This window comes from Ambystoma mexicanum, chromosome 5q, assembly GCF_040938575.1.
Source record: "Ambystoma mexicanum isolate Mex_15411 chromosome 5q, UKY_AmexF1_1, whole genome shotgun sequence".
NCBI classification, from domain to species: domain Eukaryota; kingdom Metazoa; phylum Chordata; class Amphibia; order Caudata; family Ambystomatidae; genus Ambystoma; species Ambystoma mexicanum.
In genome coordinates this window covers 1,291,371,088-1,291,386,499 of record NC_090933.1, presented here as the reverse complement: position 1 = coordinate 1,291,386,499, position 15,412 = coordinate 1,291,371,088, and the positions used below count along the sequence as shown (strand labels likewise).

Here is a 15,412-nt window from a genome sequence, read left to right as displayed (position 1 = left end):
TGTTTATAGTTTCCCTGTATTTTCTATCTATTAAACTTCGGCCGAAGCCCATCCTTGCCAGGGTCAGAAACAAAAACAACCACTCGACCCGGTCGAAGGCCTTCTAAGCATCAAGAGAAAGCAGGACTACTGTGATGTCATTTTTTTCAACCTTCTCTAGAATATGACAAGCACACCTGATATCATCATGTGTTTAACAGTGCTTTATAAAGCCTGATTGATCTGGGTCTATGACTGTGGGGGGTAGATCACCTATCCTATGGGCCAATATTTTTGTATACATTTTAGCATCTAAATTTATAAGAGCTATGGGGCAATATGATCCTCACCTACTAGGGTCTTTTCCGGGGTTTGGGAACAGTACAATGTTTGCCTCATCCATAGTAGAGGATATGCAACCTGAGTGTATAAACAAATTATATAAAGTGAGTGAGTTTTGGGGTCAACACCTTCCGACTGATCCTATAAAGCAAGGCTGTAAATCCGTCTGGGCCAGATGATCTATTCAGGGGAAGAGCATTTATAACCCTAAATTCTTCTTCTTGGGTAATATCCAGCTCAAGGCGATCCCCGTCCTCCGGGCTATCCGGGGGAGGGTTACCACGTCTAAGTACGCCACCTGAGCTCCCAGGTCAGGAGACTCCGACCGGTAAAGATTTGAATAAAATGTATGAAACTGCTAAACAATTTGAGGTGTTTCTGTAACCTTTTCACCTGAGGGTAATTGAATCATTCTGAGTGATTTGTGATGCTGTTCTTTGGCGTAATTGTCTAGCTAATAAGCGGTCTGTCCTATTGGCTTTTACATGATATTTTTGCCTGAGATATAAAAAAGGACTTTTCAGCCTATTTTGCTTGGTGTAGGATTAACTTGGCCTCTGCAATTCTGTAGACTCTTTACATAGAGGGGCCTACATTTGTTTCCATTTTTCCCATTACCCGACGCAGCTCTTCCACCAACTCTATCAGTGCTATTTTGTGATTACATCTGATAGCTGCTTCTGCTAGTAAAACTCTGTAAAGAGTTGCTTTAGAGGCGTCCCATGTCACAGTTAAGGGGATCTCCTGCATCGGGTTAAACTCAAAGAACTCCCCACTCTTCCCTTCGATTTTATCTCTCAACACTGAATCCACCAGAACTTCAGATGGGAATCGCCAAGCCCATAAACTCTGAATCTCCCCAACTATGTTCAGGTCTATAATAAGAGGTGCATGATCCAAGTGTATAATCACCTGACAGGTAATTTGGGTGACAGTACTTAAAAGTGGTTTTGAAACCCAGGCATAGTCTATGCGTGAAAAAAGACTGGTGGACATGTGAGTAAAAGGGATATCCTTTCTCAGACCCCATAAGTGCTGGCCACATAGCCATCAAGGTCAACATTGCACATTTTTGTATTACCAATTTGGATGGCAGCGATTGCGTGAAACGGGTAACCGTGCTCCGATCACGGACAGGATCCCAAGCCATATTGAGATCTCCTAGAATAATTATTTCCCCTTTACTGAAAGATTCCAATAGTGTGAGAGTCAATTTTAGAAAGCCCTCCTGGCATGTATTAGGAGCATAAATCGAAGCCACTGTTAATTTCTTTGGGTCAAGTGCCAAGATTGTGAAAATATAGCAACCTTTGTTTGTTGGATTTTTGTCCGAAGCACTTTAATGTGGGGACCAGACCCCATTGTTACCAACACCCCAGCCACCTTCTCCACAGCATTTGCCTGTAATAAAACTGAATAACCTTGTAATCGGAATTTGTGTCTATCAGCTAGACAAATGTGAGTCTCCTGAAGAGCCACCAAGTCTGGTTGGTAGGGGGGGATTCTAGCCTCCTGCGCTTCGCTGGCACGTTAAGACCCCTAATATTTAACCTTAAACACTTGAATTATCCAGACGAAAATAGAAGATCATGAAATGATTACATTGTTCAGACGCGGCATTCTTTGGTATTTCTCTTGGATCCCATGCATTGCGGACCCCCACCGCTTTGTTGGCCCAGCCCTTATCTACAACCCCCCTAACCACAACTCTCCCAACAGTCTCCCCAAACAGTGTCCCCTGATGTGAACCACGGTACCTAAAATAACCTGTGGTACTAAACCCCAGCTGTGAATCAACTTTAACCCCAGGGCACCGTGCAGGGGATCCTAGTACCCCATCTGTTACCTGAACAGATGAGTTCCAAGATGGTGTGCTCCGTCTCTGCTAAAGTCAATAAATCAGTTCTTAAACCATTCTCTAGTGACTGCCCTCATCTGAGCTTCATTATCCCAGTGTTTTAAAGTTAGGCCCTCTCAGTAATGCCTTCCAATCCTTGGTGTTTAGCTCCATCTTTCCTGACACGTCGAGTTGAAGTTGTCCACTCGCAGGTTTTAGATTGCTGAGCCAAGCAACCATTATCGGCCTCCAATCGGCCCCCGGGATGTCCACTTCAATTTGTAATATGGCCATACCTGATTCTTGAGAGGTGATCCTATGTTGTCTACCTTCTAGGTAAAAAACAACGCCAAAGAAAAAGTAAATTTGTATTTAATTTCTCACGACTGCAGTGTTCTTACCACCGGCTGCATCTCACAGCGTTTTTGAAGGGTAATCTGGGAGAGATCTTGATACAGATGGATCTCATTCCCATTGTAAGTAATTGGAGACGAAGCCCATGCCTCCCTGAGAATCTGTTCCTTTTGTGGGAATGATGTGCAAGCTGACAAGACATTGCATGGGCGAGCCCCAGGATCGTTTCTTTTCGGGCCTGGTCTATGTACCCAGTCCAGCGGAATAGTGGCAGCCTCCGCGCCTGCAATCAAGTCTGCAAAAATAGGAATTACAGTGTCTTTCAAGTCAGTGTCTAAGATCGTTTCCGGAAGACTTATTATCCATATGTTAGAGCGTCTGGATCTGCCCTCGAGGTCCTCATCCTATATTTCGAGATTAAACGTAAACCTGGCCAAATCCTCTAGGGATATATCAGACTGTTTGCTTTCCCGTGTCAGTTCCTGAATCGCCTGCTCATTGGTGTCTACACGCTCCCCAAGGGAAGATATGTCTTTGCTGAAATCGGATAGTGACTGCCTAGTTTCCATAGTAAAGGAAGTAAACTGCACCTGAAATTATGCCAGCCTTTCCCGCGCTGCACTCGTCTCACTGCCGCAGTTTTGATGATAGAGCGCTGCAATTCTAGGGTACCTGGGATCGCCTTTAGCTGAAGTCACGCTTCAATGTTGACATTAGGGGGGCCGCTGCCCTAATTCGAGCTGCATCTGACAGAGCACTCGCACGCACGTCCTCAAGGTGCGTGCTACGGCCATCTTGGAATCCTGCGTTTGCATCTATTATTTATCATGTTCTCCTGAATCTGCCTCTGTCACAGACGGCACTCTCGCGCATCTGCTTCTACTGCACCGTCTATCTAGTATGTGCGTAACCCTAGAGGGACAATTTTGGAAGAAAGTGCTGCGGTTACCCAAGGGGGTTTCTGTACAATGCATTTGCTTTGAACTTGGACTGCTGTCCTTGAGGGCCATGGTCCACTGAAAAATGCTATCATTTTATAGGAAATGCTGGATGCTGGAAAGAAATTCATTGTATTGGCTCTTAAATTCAGCTCTTATGTCTAACAATGATAAATCATTAACTGATTGGGAGGAGTGTTGCTGTAAGATCATGGTCAGTGTGGATGCTATTAAAGAAATGTTAATCGAGAACCCTGCTGCAGTGAAACAGAAAGTATGGTGGAAGGATTGGGTGGATACAGGATGGTAGTGCAAACAGTATACATTATTTCATCCCTTTAACCAGGAAACGAAACCCCTGAAGGCTCTACCCAGTTATTTAAAGCGCTTCCCAAATGCTATCTGGTGACACCAGTTCTTAAGAGTACGAATTAATCTCTAGCCCACAAAGGAGGTCCTAGGCCCTCCGCTAAGGTTGTACCATAGTGCACAGGTTTGTCGATTTTGTGAAGAGCTGTCGACAATAGAAACGCTACAACATCTGGTGACATGGTTCGAAATTGAGGGGTGTTAGGAGCTATTTAGCTCATGCTTGCAGCCTACAAGAGCCTGGTTAGCTGGATACCAACAGCTACCAGGTGCTAATTCTGGCTCCCCAGGCCAACTGATGCCAAATAAATACACCTACCTACGGGAATTTAACTGCTAGTTTGGGACAATTTATAAATACACATCAGTACACATCTATACAACATTTAAAGCAAAAGGGGTCATAAATGATGGACAATGTTAAGTTTGCAACTTATGTAGCAGTTGTATTTGCAGAACGCTATACACTAGCTCCTCGTTCCTCATTGGTACCTCCTGGCTTAGTGGGTGATGCTGAATACCCAGGAGCTGCTTTTAGATCCTGCTTATACAATATTAATTTCGAGCCTGCGGTGATCTCTTGCCCTCCGCTCTCCCATCTGAGACTCTTACACTTTGAGCGTTTTTTGTCTCTATATCGTACATATACAGCAGAAGAATGGTCGACTATAGTTTGCAGTGGTGCACACATGGCCATCAGATCCTAGTTAGTATCAATAGGAAGGAGGTGTAATACTTTTAGAATGTGTAAATTATGTTTTAGCAAAAGAACTGTACGTTTTATAATGGGTTTACATTGGGCCTCATTGTAAGTGTGCTGGTCCGGTAACAGCGGTGCCAGTAAGCCTACCAGCACTGTTGTTACTGGACTGGCATACTACAGGTCTGCTTGCTGGAGTTGCTGTCCCCAGCAGGTGGGACCCTGTCAGGCACAGCTGCCACAGTAAGCAGACTGATTTGGAAGCACCGGCACCATTCTTAACGGTGCCAGTGCTTCTGTGTTCCCCATTCCCACTGAGTCCTACGGGACTCAAATGTGAATAGGAATTAACATTTACCGGCGCCTGACTTCCCTGGGCGCCCCGGTCGTAATCCCCTGGTAATTCCGCCAAGCCAGGCGCCAGTAAATATTGCAAGTCCAGCGGCAAGCTGCCGGTTTTACCGGCACGGCTACCGCCGGGCTTGTCTTGTATTTTCTGATGGAGATTTCTGTGATGAAATTGAAGAGTGATAACATTTTATTTAAGCCAAATCACTAATAATATGTAGTTGCCCAGACCTCAGTCTGCAAATGCCATTGGGTGTGTTCATCGCAAAACCCCTCTGTCACTGCTTGCTTTCACCTAAATCTGCATTTTCTAGTCATTCTATGTCAAGACTGGAGGCTCGGATTATGCTCAACTCTTCTCTTTACTTCTCGAGCAGCATATTTAAAGAAAGATAACTCAAGTGCAAACTCAAGAAAAACTCCAAATCCAATGAAACAAAACCATTTTCGTAGCTTGAACTTGGTAGGGTGTTTCTCTCCACATGATACCTCCAGCCAATCATGCTCCTTCACCGCCTTGACCTTCCCTGATTGGCTGACTTCCAGCTTTTTCTTTGCTGCTCAGGCAGCCGATAGGTTGCTTTGTTTATTGACCTTGGGTGAATTCAGTGACATAGTTATTGAATTGTGTGATTTTATATGGCGATGCAGCTCACGTGTGTGCGAGCATAGTGCGGAACAGCATTTTTATTTCCCATGACCGCTTCACTGCCTCACCACGTCGGAGGACAGCAGGCCGTTTGTGGGAGCCGCGCGAGGCGGAGCCGCTCCGCATTAGGAGGGGATAGCCCGCGGAGTGTGACGGGCCAGGTGGCCCCAGAGCCCGCTAGGGCCAATTCCCCTCTTTGTGCCTGCCATTTCCACGCAGGTGACACCGGTCGCACATCGAGGTGAAGCGCTACCCACAGGGCATTGCTAGTCACGGAGAATGGGCCGTGAATTCAAAGTGACACCAGTCACGCATCGAGTTGAAGGGCCAGCTGCTGGGCTTTGAGGCAACAGGAACAGGTCTAATCCCAAGACAATCTAATGAGCCCAGTCGCGCCACCTGCTGGGCGTACACACAGCAGTAGCTAGCTTCAGCATGACGGCTGACTGGCAGTGAAAGGGCCTAGTCTCAGGAATAAACTGAACGGGCGCAACTGTATAACCGGGCAGGCAGTATCCCAGACCCGCTCTGGTATCTGGACGGGGGCAGGCCCAAGCGTACCTGCATCTACCCACACAGTAGCTGGTCTGTCGCCAGGAAGCTTACGCGATGAGTAGAAGAAAATTCAGCTCCCGTGAGGAGCTGGATGAGCCACGTGCGAGTCGCAGAGTAGAACCCAGTATTGGGCACGTAGTACTGAAGGCCATCTGCACTGGCTTGAGGCCACTCAGCAAACAGCTGAGAATTGTGGAGGACTGGTTAGCCTTATTGCGAGGCAAGGAATTATTGAGGGGCAAAGCCCCGAAGGAGACTACAATTAGTTCTGGCAAAGGGGGAAGAAAGAAAGCCTGCTGGGCCCACAGCAAACATACTCTCCCGGGCTCGCCGTACAGCAAGCACAGTAGCGCCAAGAGAGCGAGGTTCATGGAACAGAGGTAGCCGACCCTACGCTTACGTGATCGCCAGCACAGACGAGCACGAGGAGCAAAGGTGTTCTGAGTCTTTACAATCGAAGTGCGGATGTGAGGGACGAGTCATCCTCTAGCGCAGCAACAGCTTGGAATACGTTAAAGAAAGGGAAGAGGCCTAAAGAGGAAGGTAAGGGAGACAAGCTCGACCCAGACACCCTAGTGCACCCTAGGTCGGCCGAATGGGAGCTGCCAGCCAAAATAGCTGCATACCTGAGGAAACGGCTGCAGGCCCCGTTGAATAGAGAGGCCAGAAACAAGCTAAGAGCGAAGTGTCCCAGTCGCCACATTGCCCACATGGTGGTGGACACCCCAGAAATTGACGAGCATATGCTCACCTTTATGGGGAAATACGGAAAGGATGTGAAGAAAGGAATAGACAGGTCCTGGAGGTCTTGCCAGGATAAGATGCTAGATGTGGTCAGCCCGCTCACTAAGATCCTACAACTAGCCAAATAGGCAAAGGAGCAGGAGGAACCCATAGATGCGAATATCCACGTCCTGGGTGCAGCAAGCCGTTTGCCTTCTGGGGAACACAAACTGTGCCATAGTCACAGAATGCAGAAGGTCCATTCTAGTGAAAATATACCCCAAACTGGTAGAACTAGCTTCCTCAGAGACAGCTGCCGGCACCAGGGGGAACTCCATGGCAATTTGTTTATCAAGGATATTGGCAAGTTCGCTAACACGTATGTGGCCTTGGGAAAGGCAGAGGCCTTGCTCAAGAGAGTGTTTGGCAACAAACCTTTTAGAAGAGCTGGCAGAGGCAGGGGCCGCTCGGCCAGCCATTCCTCATCCTACAGGCCCACCACCAATAGAGCTGCTTGGAGAGAGCAGTAGGACCGGAGGCCCAACCCCTTCTTCCCGTCGCGAGGGAGCGGTAGAAGCAGGGGCTGGGGGTAAGGTGTAAAGCAGCAGAACCACACCTTGCGCGACCTGTGATTGGTGGACCGTGTGGTCTGACAACTGCGACTAGACCAGTGAGCCCTGAATTTTAAAAACCAAAGACATTGTGAAACCAAGGGGAAGCAATGCAAGTGAACTAGTGATGCAATCCAGAAAGAGGGTCAGGTTGTCCTTGAGTTGTGTTAACGTTTTGAAAAGACTGAAACAAGTACAAGTTGCTGAGGTGAAGTCTTGTGGAAGGGGACTCTCGGACTTGAGGAATTGCAAGTGTTGTCTTGAGAACAGAGCCTCAAGACCCTTTTTATTTGAACTGTGTTGCTTGGAACTTGAGAAAGGTAATCTCGAGACTTTTGTGGAACTTTCTTGAACTTGGGGAAAGGGAGATGAAAAGGAAGCTAAGAGCTAGAAGAAGCTCAGAACTTTGATCACTATTTCTTTGATTATTGACATCCCTACACTTTGTTTGGCTTTCGTGTTTAGCTAGGCCAGGAGGATAGCTCAGGGGCAACACATTTGTCTTGGAAGCAAGACAGAGCATAGCAACACAGGTTCAACACCAAAGAACGAACATAGAAGACAGTACAGAATGTGGAAAGAGTCCCAGGAAGTGTCCCCCAAAACCAGGGAGGACGCCCAGGCAGTGACCCCCTAATTCGAAGCAGACACATGTCCAAGAAACCCCCCAGACATAGACCAGGGACCACCAGAAAAGACAGCAACGTCTTGTCGAGATGGTCAGCCTCGCTATATCCTCCGCAGTAAGCCGCAGCCTTCCACCAGGCTCTGAGGGTTTGTCCTCCATGGAATCTAACAACGATCTGTGAACAGGAGTAACTATTGAGCTCTGTCAGCATGTTTTCTTGTATCCACTTTGGAGAGGGAAGTGATGTTGTTAAGTGACCACACAGTAGTGGCATGACGAGAAGCGTCATGACGCATGTACAACCAAAAGGAATGAAGACGGCAAAAGCCTGGGAAGCTCAGAGTGCCTTCCAGATAGTTAACAGTGTGCGCTTCTCATTTTCCAGTCAGCAGGCTCAGCGGGCCCCGCTGAGCAAACATCACAGTGCGGTCACACAATGGCGTCGCAAATAAAAGGACGCCGCCAGCTCATGACACTTTACATTATGTGAGCAGGTGCAGTCCTTTACATGGCACTGTCATGTAAGGTGTCAGTCAATGACTTTCTATTAGTGAGTGACAGAGGTGCAGCCTGATTCTTGAATAGGCGCTTGCGGTGCGCCTGTCACTCACTAATAGAAAGTCATTGACTGACAAAAGCGGTGCCAGCTCACACAATGTAAAGTGACACTTTACATTGTGTGAACTGGCAGCGCTCGCACAGGACGCTCGTAGACCTGGGGCCGGCACTTATTAAATGAAAAGTTGTACTTATCATGCAATGACATGTAGATACATATACATATTACATATATTAAAACCTTCCGGTGCAGTGACATATGTCTGTATATCTATATAGACTATTGAAGCATCTGGGTTCATCCGGTACGCAGAGATGACGTAGGAGACTAGGACTATGAAAGGAAAGTTACTATATTTCAGTTACAGGGCTAGTTAGGTGAAGGGAGGTAGGAGCTATGTATAAAGCATCCTCTCTAATTCATATCTCCCATCCTGTGTCCCAACTGACAGTCCTGGAACCTTCATGCCCCATGAGGTTCCAGGCTACACCATCCCATTCCGCTGGCTGCATCAGTGCACTTGACACAAGCCAGATATTACTATATAAAACATGCCGGCGCCAATGACGCCCCTACTGGCCGCAGCCAGCAGGGCTGCATGCAGACCAGGGATCTGTTGTAAAAGAGCCACATGGAAATGCGCCACGCCAAAACGTTCTGCTTTCCTACTTTTTCACGACAATGAGTGCATGAACAGTGTTTTATCCCCCTCTAGTGACCGAATTGATAATTACATTTTTATATTAAGAATGTTCTTTCCCCCCCTTGTCAAAATTGGCAAACAGGACAAAATGCATGCCTTATATTTTTTTCAGGGGATCTTCTTCATGTTCATTTAAAATGTATTTGAAGGATAAAACAAATGATCACAAAACAATTATATATTTTGATATGAACACGTATTCTCCTCGATCTGTCTTTGCCACGGTTAATCACTTCATCGTCATAAATAGGCTCTGTGATACCTTAGGCAGCACGGACCGGGCACTGGACTGGCTAAACTCCTTCCTCTTGGATCAGCCCTCACAAGTTCAACTGCTCTCCTTTCCTTTCCTCCAGCTCACTCTTAACCTGCGGCATCCCTCAGGGCTCTATCCTATCGCTGCGGCTCTTAAACATGTACCTTGCACCCCTTGCTCACTTGATCCCCACCTTCTCTCCTCATTTCCAGTGTTATACTGACAAACAGCTTTCCCTCAAGCTCCCCTCCTCTTCCTCATCTCTCCCCTCTATCATTCCTGACTGTCTGACTGCTATTCAGGCTTCGTGTGCTGCTAATGATCTCTGTCTTAACGGCAGTAAGACAGAGATCCTTCTCATTGGGGCCCCTACTCCCTTCTCCCCATCTACACTCTGGCTGACTGCCTTGGGCCCCCTCCCTCACCATCATCTGAAGCAAAAAACGTGGTTGTCATCTTCGACTCCTCTCTCTCCTTCTCACCTCATATCGCTGACCTTGCCACGAAGGCCCACTTTCAGCTTCACCTCTTCAGAGGCATTCTCCCTTTCCTTACTTTCCCCAAGAAACTCAATGGGCCTCATTACGAGATGGGTGGTAGCCATGCTGCTATTAGTCTGGTCTTGTTCATTGGGGACTTACCGGTGCAGTCCGACCCTGGCGGGTCCGGTAAGTCCCCATTGAACAAACCATTCCCCATTCCCATTTGATCCCCCATAGGGCTCAATGGGAATGGGGAGGGCGATAATAACGGACTCGCGAATGGCAAGCCCGTTATTAGCGCCCTGATCCCTTAGCGGGACCCGTAAGGGACGTGTGGTCAGACCACACATTCCTTACGGTTCCCTCCAAGGGACCTTGGAATCGGGCAGTAAGGGATTAAGGGCACCGGTCTCCATTACCGCCTGACTCGTAATGACCCCCAATGTCTTTAGAGCTCTGGTTCTATCAAGACTTGATTACTACAACAGCCTCTTCCTTAATATGCCTGTTTCTTCACTCCACCCTCTTCAACTAATCCAGAATAGCATTGCAAGACCTATCCTTGTTCTCAAGCCCAGGGACCCATCTCTCCAGCCCTAAAACCCCTCCACTGGCTCCCTGTGGTTGGACAGATCAAATTAAAGTCCCTCTGCATCATCCACAAGGCTTTCTGGGGCCCGGGCCCTCGCTACATTCAACTCTCATCCCCAAAATACTTCCCGGGTAGAGTCCTCCGTCCTCTAGCTCCAACTCTCTGCAGATCAGACATTTCTCCAAGCAGAGAGTGGGAGGTAGATCTCTCTCTTCAGCAGGAGCCTCCCTCTGGAATGGCCCTCCTGTCCCTCTCTGTCTTGAGCCGGAGCTCCTTAAATTCCAGAAACTCCTCAGGATCTTCCTTTTCTCCGCCTCCTTCTCTCTCCCTCTCCGCCGCTAGTCTCCTCCTACCGCCATAGCAACACAGGTTCAAATCGCAGACTCGCTCATAGAAACTGACTCCTGTATTAAGCGCGTTATAAAAGAAGAATTATAAAAAGTTGTGAGGGCAAGAATAGGTTTTGGACACAGACAGACTTTTAAGTTGAACTCTTGGACTCAGACTTTCCTTAGTTTCATTCAGGTAGGGAAATCCCACCTTAGCATCGGGCAAGTTAGGCCTTCTACCATCCTGATACTTACTTTAATAAATCAGTTTGTTTTGTCCTTTGAATCTGTTGTCTGTGTCTTGCTTCATGATGCCTTCACACTGAGCAGTAAAGACAACATCGGGTTGGTCAAACATAGCCTTAAATGAACCAAGAAAAGCTGTGCAGTTGTCCAATTGAGGGGCTCCTGTACACACTAAAGGAGTGGCCCAGGCTAAGGCATTGCCAGTTAAAAGGGATATTATAAATCCCACCTTTGCTCTGTCTGATGCATAGAAACGTGGCTTGAAAGTAAAGTGAACAAGACAAGAATCCAAGAATGGGTGCAGTCTTTTTGGTGACCCATCTTATTTTTCTAGAACTGTTCCCACGGCGGGGATTTCTTGAGAAAGGACATCTTGTGTCATCACCATCTTTCGAAGAACAGCATTCTCGCTTTCAGGGTTTGCATATCTGTGTATAACTGCTGCAAACCCCGCAATAGATCTTGGACTGGATCCATCTTTTCAGGTGTGTCGGTCCGTTGGCGTCTCAAACTGTCAGAATTTGCAATCAGGCTCACCTGTGTCTTTTTCTGTGGAGTCTTGCATTCAGTGGATCCTTGACGGGTCTTGCGCTTGGAACAGATGTCATGTAGGTAGGGGCGAGACTCTCTGGACGCCTCCCTGCCTGGCAGGTAATTACCCTGGGCGGGTGACTTCCAGAGTGGAAGGCCAAAATGCTCAGCTCAGGAGAAAAAACCTTTCCCCAAAGGGAAGGAAATAAACTTGTGCTTGTATCAATGTGTAATGCTGGAGAGTAGATGCGTAATCTTGGAGGTAGCTGTCCAGTTGTCTAATGTGAGGCAGAATGCAGACTATTGAGTAGAAGAAGAATGGGAAACAAAAGGCAGTTCCAAGAGTACAGGGGAAAAGAAATGGGAAACGTTGCTGATGGAAATGAAACTTCAGCGAGTCCAAGGTAAAAAGGAATCCAAACAGGGACACAACATGGAAAAGAAGGCAAAAGAGGAAGGGAAGACCAAAAACAGGGGAATCCAGGGAGAAGGCGAAACAAGGAGACAAGAAGGGCAGGAACGGGGCTAGAACACATAATAATTTGCTAAGTATTAGAAGGTAGTTCTGAGCATGGCAAATTACCTGCATTGAGACGCAAAGAGCTGCAGACCACGGCGAGTGGTAATGCTTGTGGTTTCCGGAAGCTGCAGTAAGTGTTTGAGTGTATTGCACACTCACCATTGCCCCGGGTCCAGAGTCAGGCTCCTCCTCTGCGCTCGCCTCTGCTCCGGGGCCGCTTAGCCCGTGGGGTTTGCTGGGGTGCCACAGGGTCTCCGCTCCACTTTCCCAGTGTCGCGGGCTTCCCTGCTGTGTTTTTGGGGCTGCTTCTGCACGGTGCTCTAGGCGGCATGATTGGAGGTTGCCATGGCGCATCCTAGATGCTCGGCTGCAAGGACGCCGTTCACCCACTCACGTGAACCCGCACCAGTCACGTGATTAGATAACAAGGAAGCAACCTGTAAAAGACACAGCCAACCTTCCGTTATTGCTTCTCAACATTCCTGTGAGTGGCGTTCTGGTTGTCTCCTCCTTGTGATTTCTGTTTTTTGGTGTATTTTGACCTTGGCTTTGTTTTGCTGGATTTGACTTTTGGATTTTTCGGTGGATTTTGCTGGCTTGTGTTTTTCTACTGGTTTTTGACCATGGCGTTGCTCTCCTGAATTGTTACTGGATTTCCCCTGCATTCGGTCGACCTGGACTCTCTTCTGGATATGTAGGGAACTTTGGACTTTGGCTTTCTTTGGATTTTTCCCCTGGAACTTACCATTAGAACATTGACTTTGAACATTCTTCTTTTCAAATTTTAACTGTGGGACTTACTAGTCACAGAACTGTTGTCATCAACTGCATCCCTTTTACCCTCAGGAAAGGTTTGTTCCCACTCTTGGGTTTTTCCTTTCCATTCTCCGATCTACTGCTGGTGCACTCAGAGGTAGGTTACAAGCTTAGTTTCAATACCAATAAGTGTTTTGTAGATTGCTGGTGTTTTAACCTTGCCTTTTCCTTCTTAGCTACTTGGGGATCCGGCGCTGCAGTTCAAATCCACCTGTGGCCCCAATAACTGGTTAGGGAGTTATTTTACCTTCTCTGACTGGTGCTTGGGGACGGAGGTATAATCCACTCGGGAGTCCATGTCTTGACAGAGGGCTGCGAATTCGCTAGACTGTTTCGAGCGCTTATGCACAAGGCTGCTGAGCTCCATGTTAGTCAGAAAAATGGCCCCAATCGTAGCGTCAGTCTCCATGATGACCACAGGGACCAGGAACGACGATCCGTGACACCATGAGACGCCAAAGTGAAAGGACAGACGCTCAAGTCGCGGCCACAGAGACGGTTATGTGCAAACTACTGTTAGACTCCGAGAAGCCGGAAAGCACCATCGCTGCGGTAAGAAACCAGAACAAAGGCAGTGAAAAGGTCTTCCCCACACAAAAACGGCAAGAGTCCTGTAAATGGTACAGAGGCGAATGGCACAAGGATGAACCATACGCAGCACTATGAGTTGTCTGCCGCAAGTGCGGCAACTGGATAACTATGCATCGGTCTGCCTCAGCTCAACACCCCGGAGGTACCCAGATAACATTTATATGGGACACCAGGAAGGAAGAAACACCAACAACCACCGAGATAACAAAGACCTAAACACGTACCCCAGCATGAACCCCACAAAATCATACCAGAAGCAGGACAGAGGGAGAGCATGAGCAGTAGTGACGGGACACAGACCCGATAAGAGTGACAGTGATGATGAGAAGCGGTCAGAAGGTGATTCTTCCCCTGAACAGTCTTCGGAAAAAAAGAAGTGAGATTACACCTAAATTCAGCTATCAAACCCAGACAAGGGAAGAGAAAGTCAGGGCAACGATCACAGCCAACATGCATGATTCCAAAGAAAATGATGATTGACACTGGTGCCACTGTGAATGTGATGCTGGCAACCGGCTTTGAGAGACTGTCCTCTGGCCCACAGCTGCAGCAGAAGACGGTGCAACTACATGCATATGGGTGCAAAAAGCTGTACCCATGAGGGGTTTGTTCAAATCAGAGCTGATGTATAATGGGGAGAAGTGCCACACCCACACCTATGTAGTAGGTGCAGACATTTAAACACTACTCAGCTGCAAGACAGCTGAGCGTCTAAAATGTATTCATTTTGCATTCAGCACGCACACCCTCGAAATAGAACGTCTGATGGTGAAACACTCCAAGCTATTGCAAGGCATTGTATGTCTAAAAAACACACCATCAAACTACACAATGATCCCACAGTGGAGCCCCGAGCAGTGAGGGACAGAGAGTTCCCTTCCACATGAGAGAAGCTGTGGAGGCTGAACTGAAGAAGCTTTAGGATCTTCATATTATCAAAAAAAACGACTGGCCTATGGTAGCGACAGCTAAATCTAAAAAACACACGTAGTTTGCATATCTATCGTCATGCGCCTGCCCAATAATAAGATATGGCATTCATAACCCACCTATACACAAGTGTTTCACGTGGCAATTGGCAGGGAACGACACACATCACCCCCACAATTGACTGACTAATTGTCGGCCTAATGGGGGCCAAGATCTTTAGCAAACTGGATCTGGGATCTGTTTATCACCAGATCAAGCTTGTAAAAGACTCAAGATACATCACAACGTTCTCCTCGCACATAGGCCTGCGGAGGTATCGGCGGCTCAACTTTAGAATATCGTCTGCTGCCAAAGTGTTCCAAAATGAAATCAGGAAGGTGCTCCAGGATATATCCGGTGTAACTGTCAGCGATGACATCCTCTTCTATGGAAGAAACAAAGAAGAACACAACACCCAGTTGGCAGCAACATTGCAGTGCCTAGAAGATTCAGGGCTCACGCTCCATGCTGAGAAGTGGGAGCTTGGCAAAAAGGAACTCGAATTTATTTCTGGGTATGTGTTTAACGAGAAAGCGGTGGCTCTGAACACCACAAAAGTCGCTGACGTCAAGAAAGCCGAACCACCCACCACTGTGACTGAAGTACAAAGCTTTCTAGGGATGGCAACGTATCCGCACTTTTCCCCTTTTTCTTTTTTTCTTCTTTTCCCGTTGCTTTCTCACTATACCTACCGTTGATCTAAGGTGAACTGTATAAACTGCACTTTCATGATTTAACTGCGAATGTATAACGTGTATTTCTCCTGTAACTAAGTTCTTAAGCAA

The 15,412-nt window shown here is 47.4% G+C and overlaps 1 protein-coding gene across 1 annotated transcript in view; it reads right to left on the bottom strand.

The window, feature by feature from the left end:
• IQANK1 (IQ motif and ankyrin repeat containing 1) overlaps window positions 1-12,627 on the bottom strand; it is a 1,215,835-nt gene extending 1,203,208 nt beyond the window's left edge. Inside the window, exon 1 of the mRNA XM_069621882.1 lies at window positions 12,315-12,627. The gene's annotated coding sequence lies outside the window, so the exon portion shown is untranslated. The remainder of the gene's footprint in view (window positions 1-12,314) is intronic.
• Window positions 12,628-15,412: the final 2,785 nt, after the last annotated feature.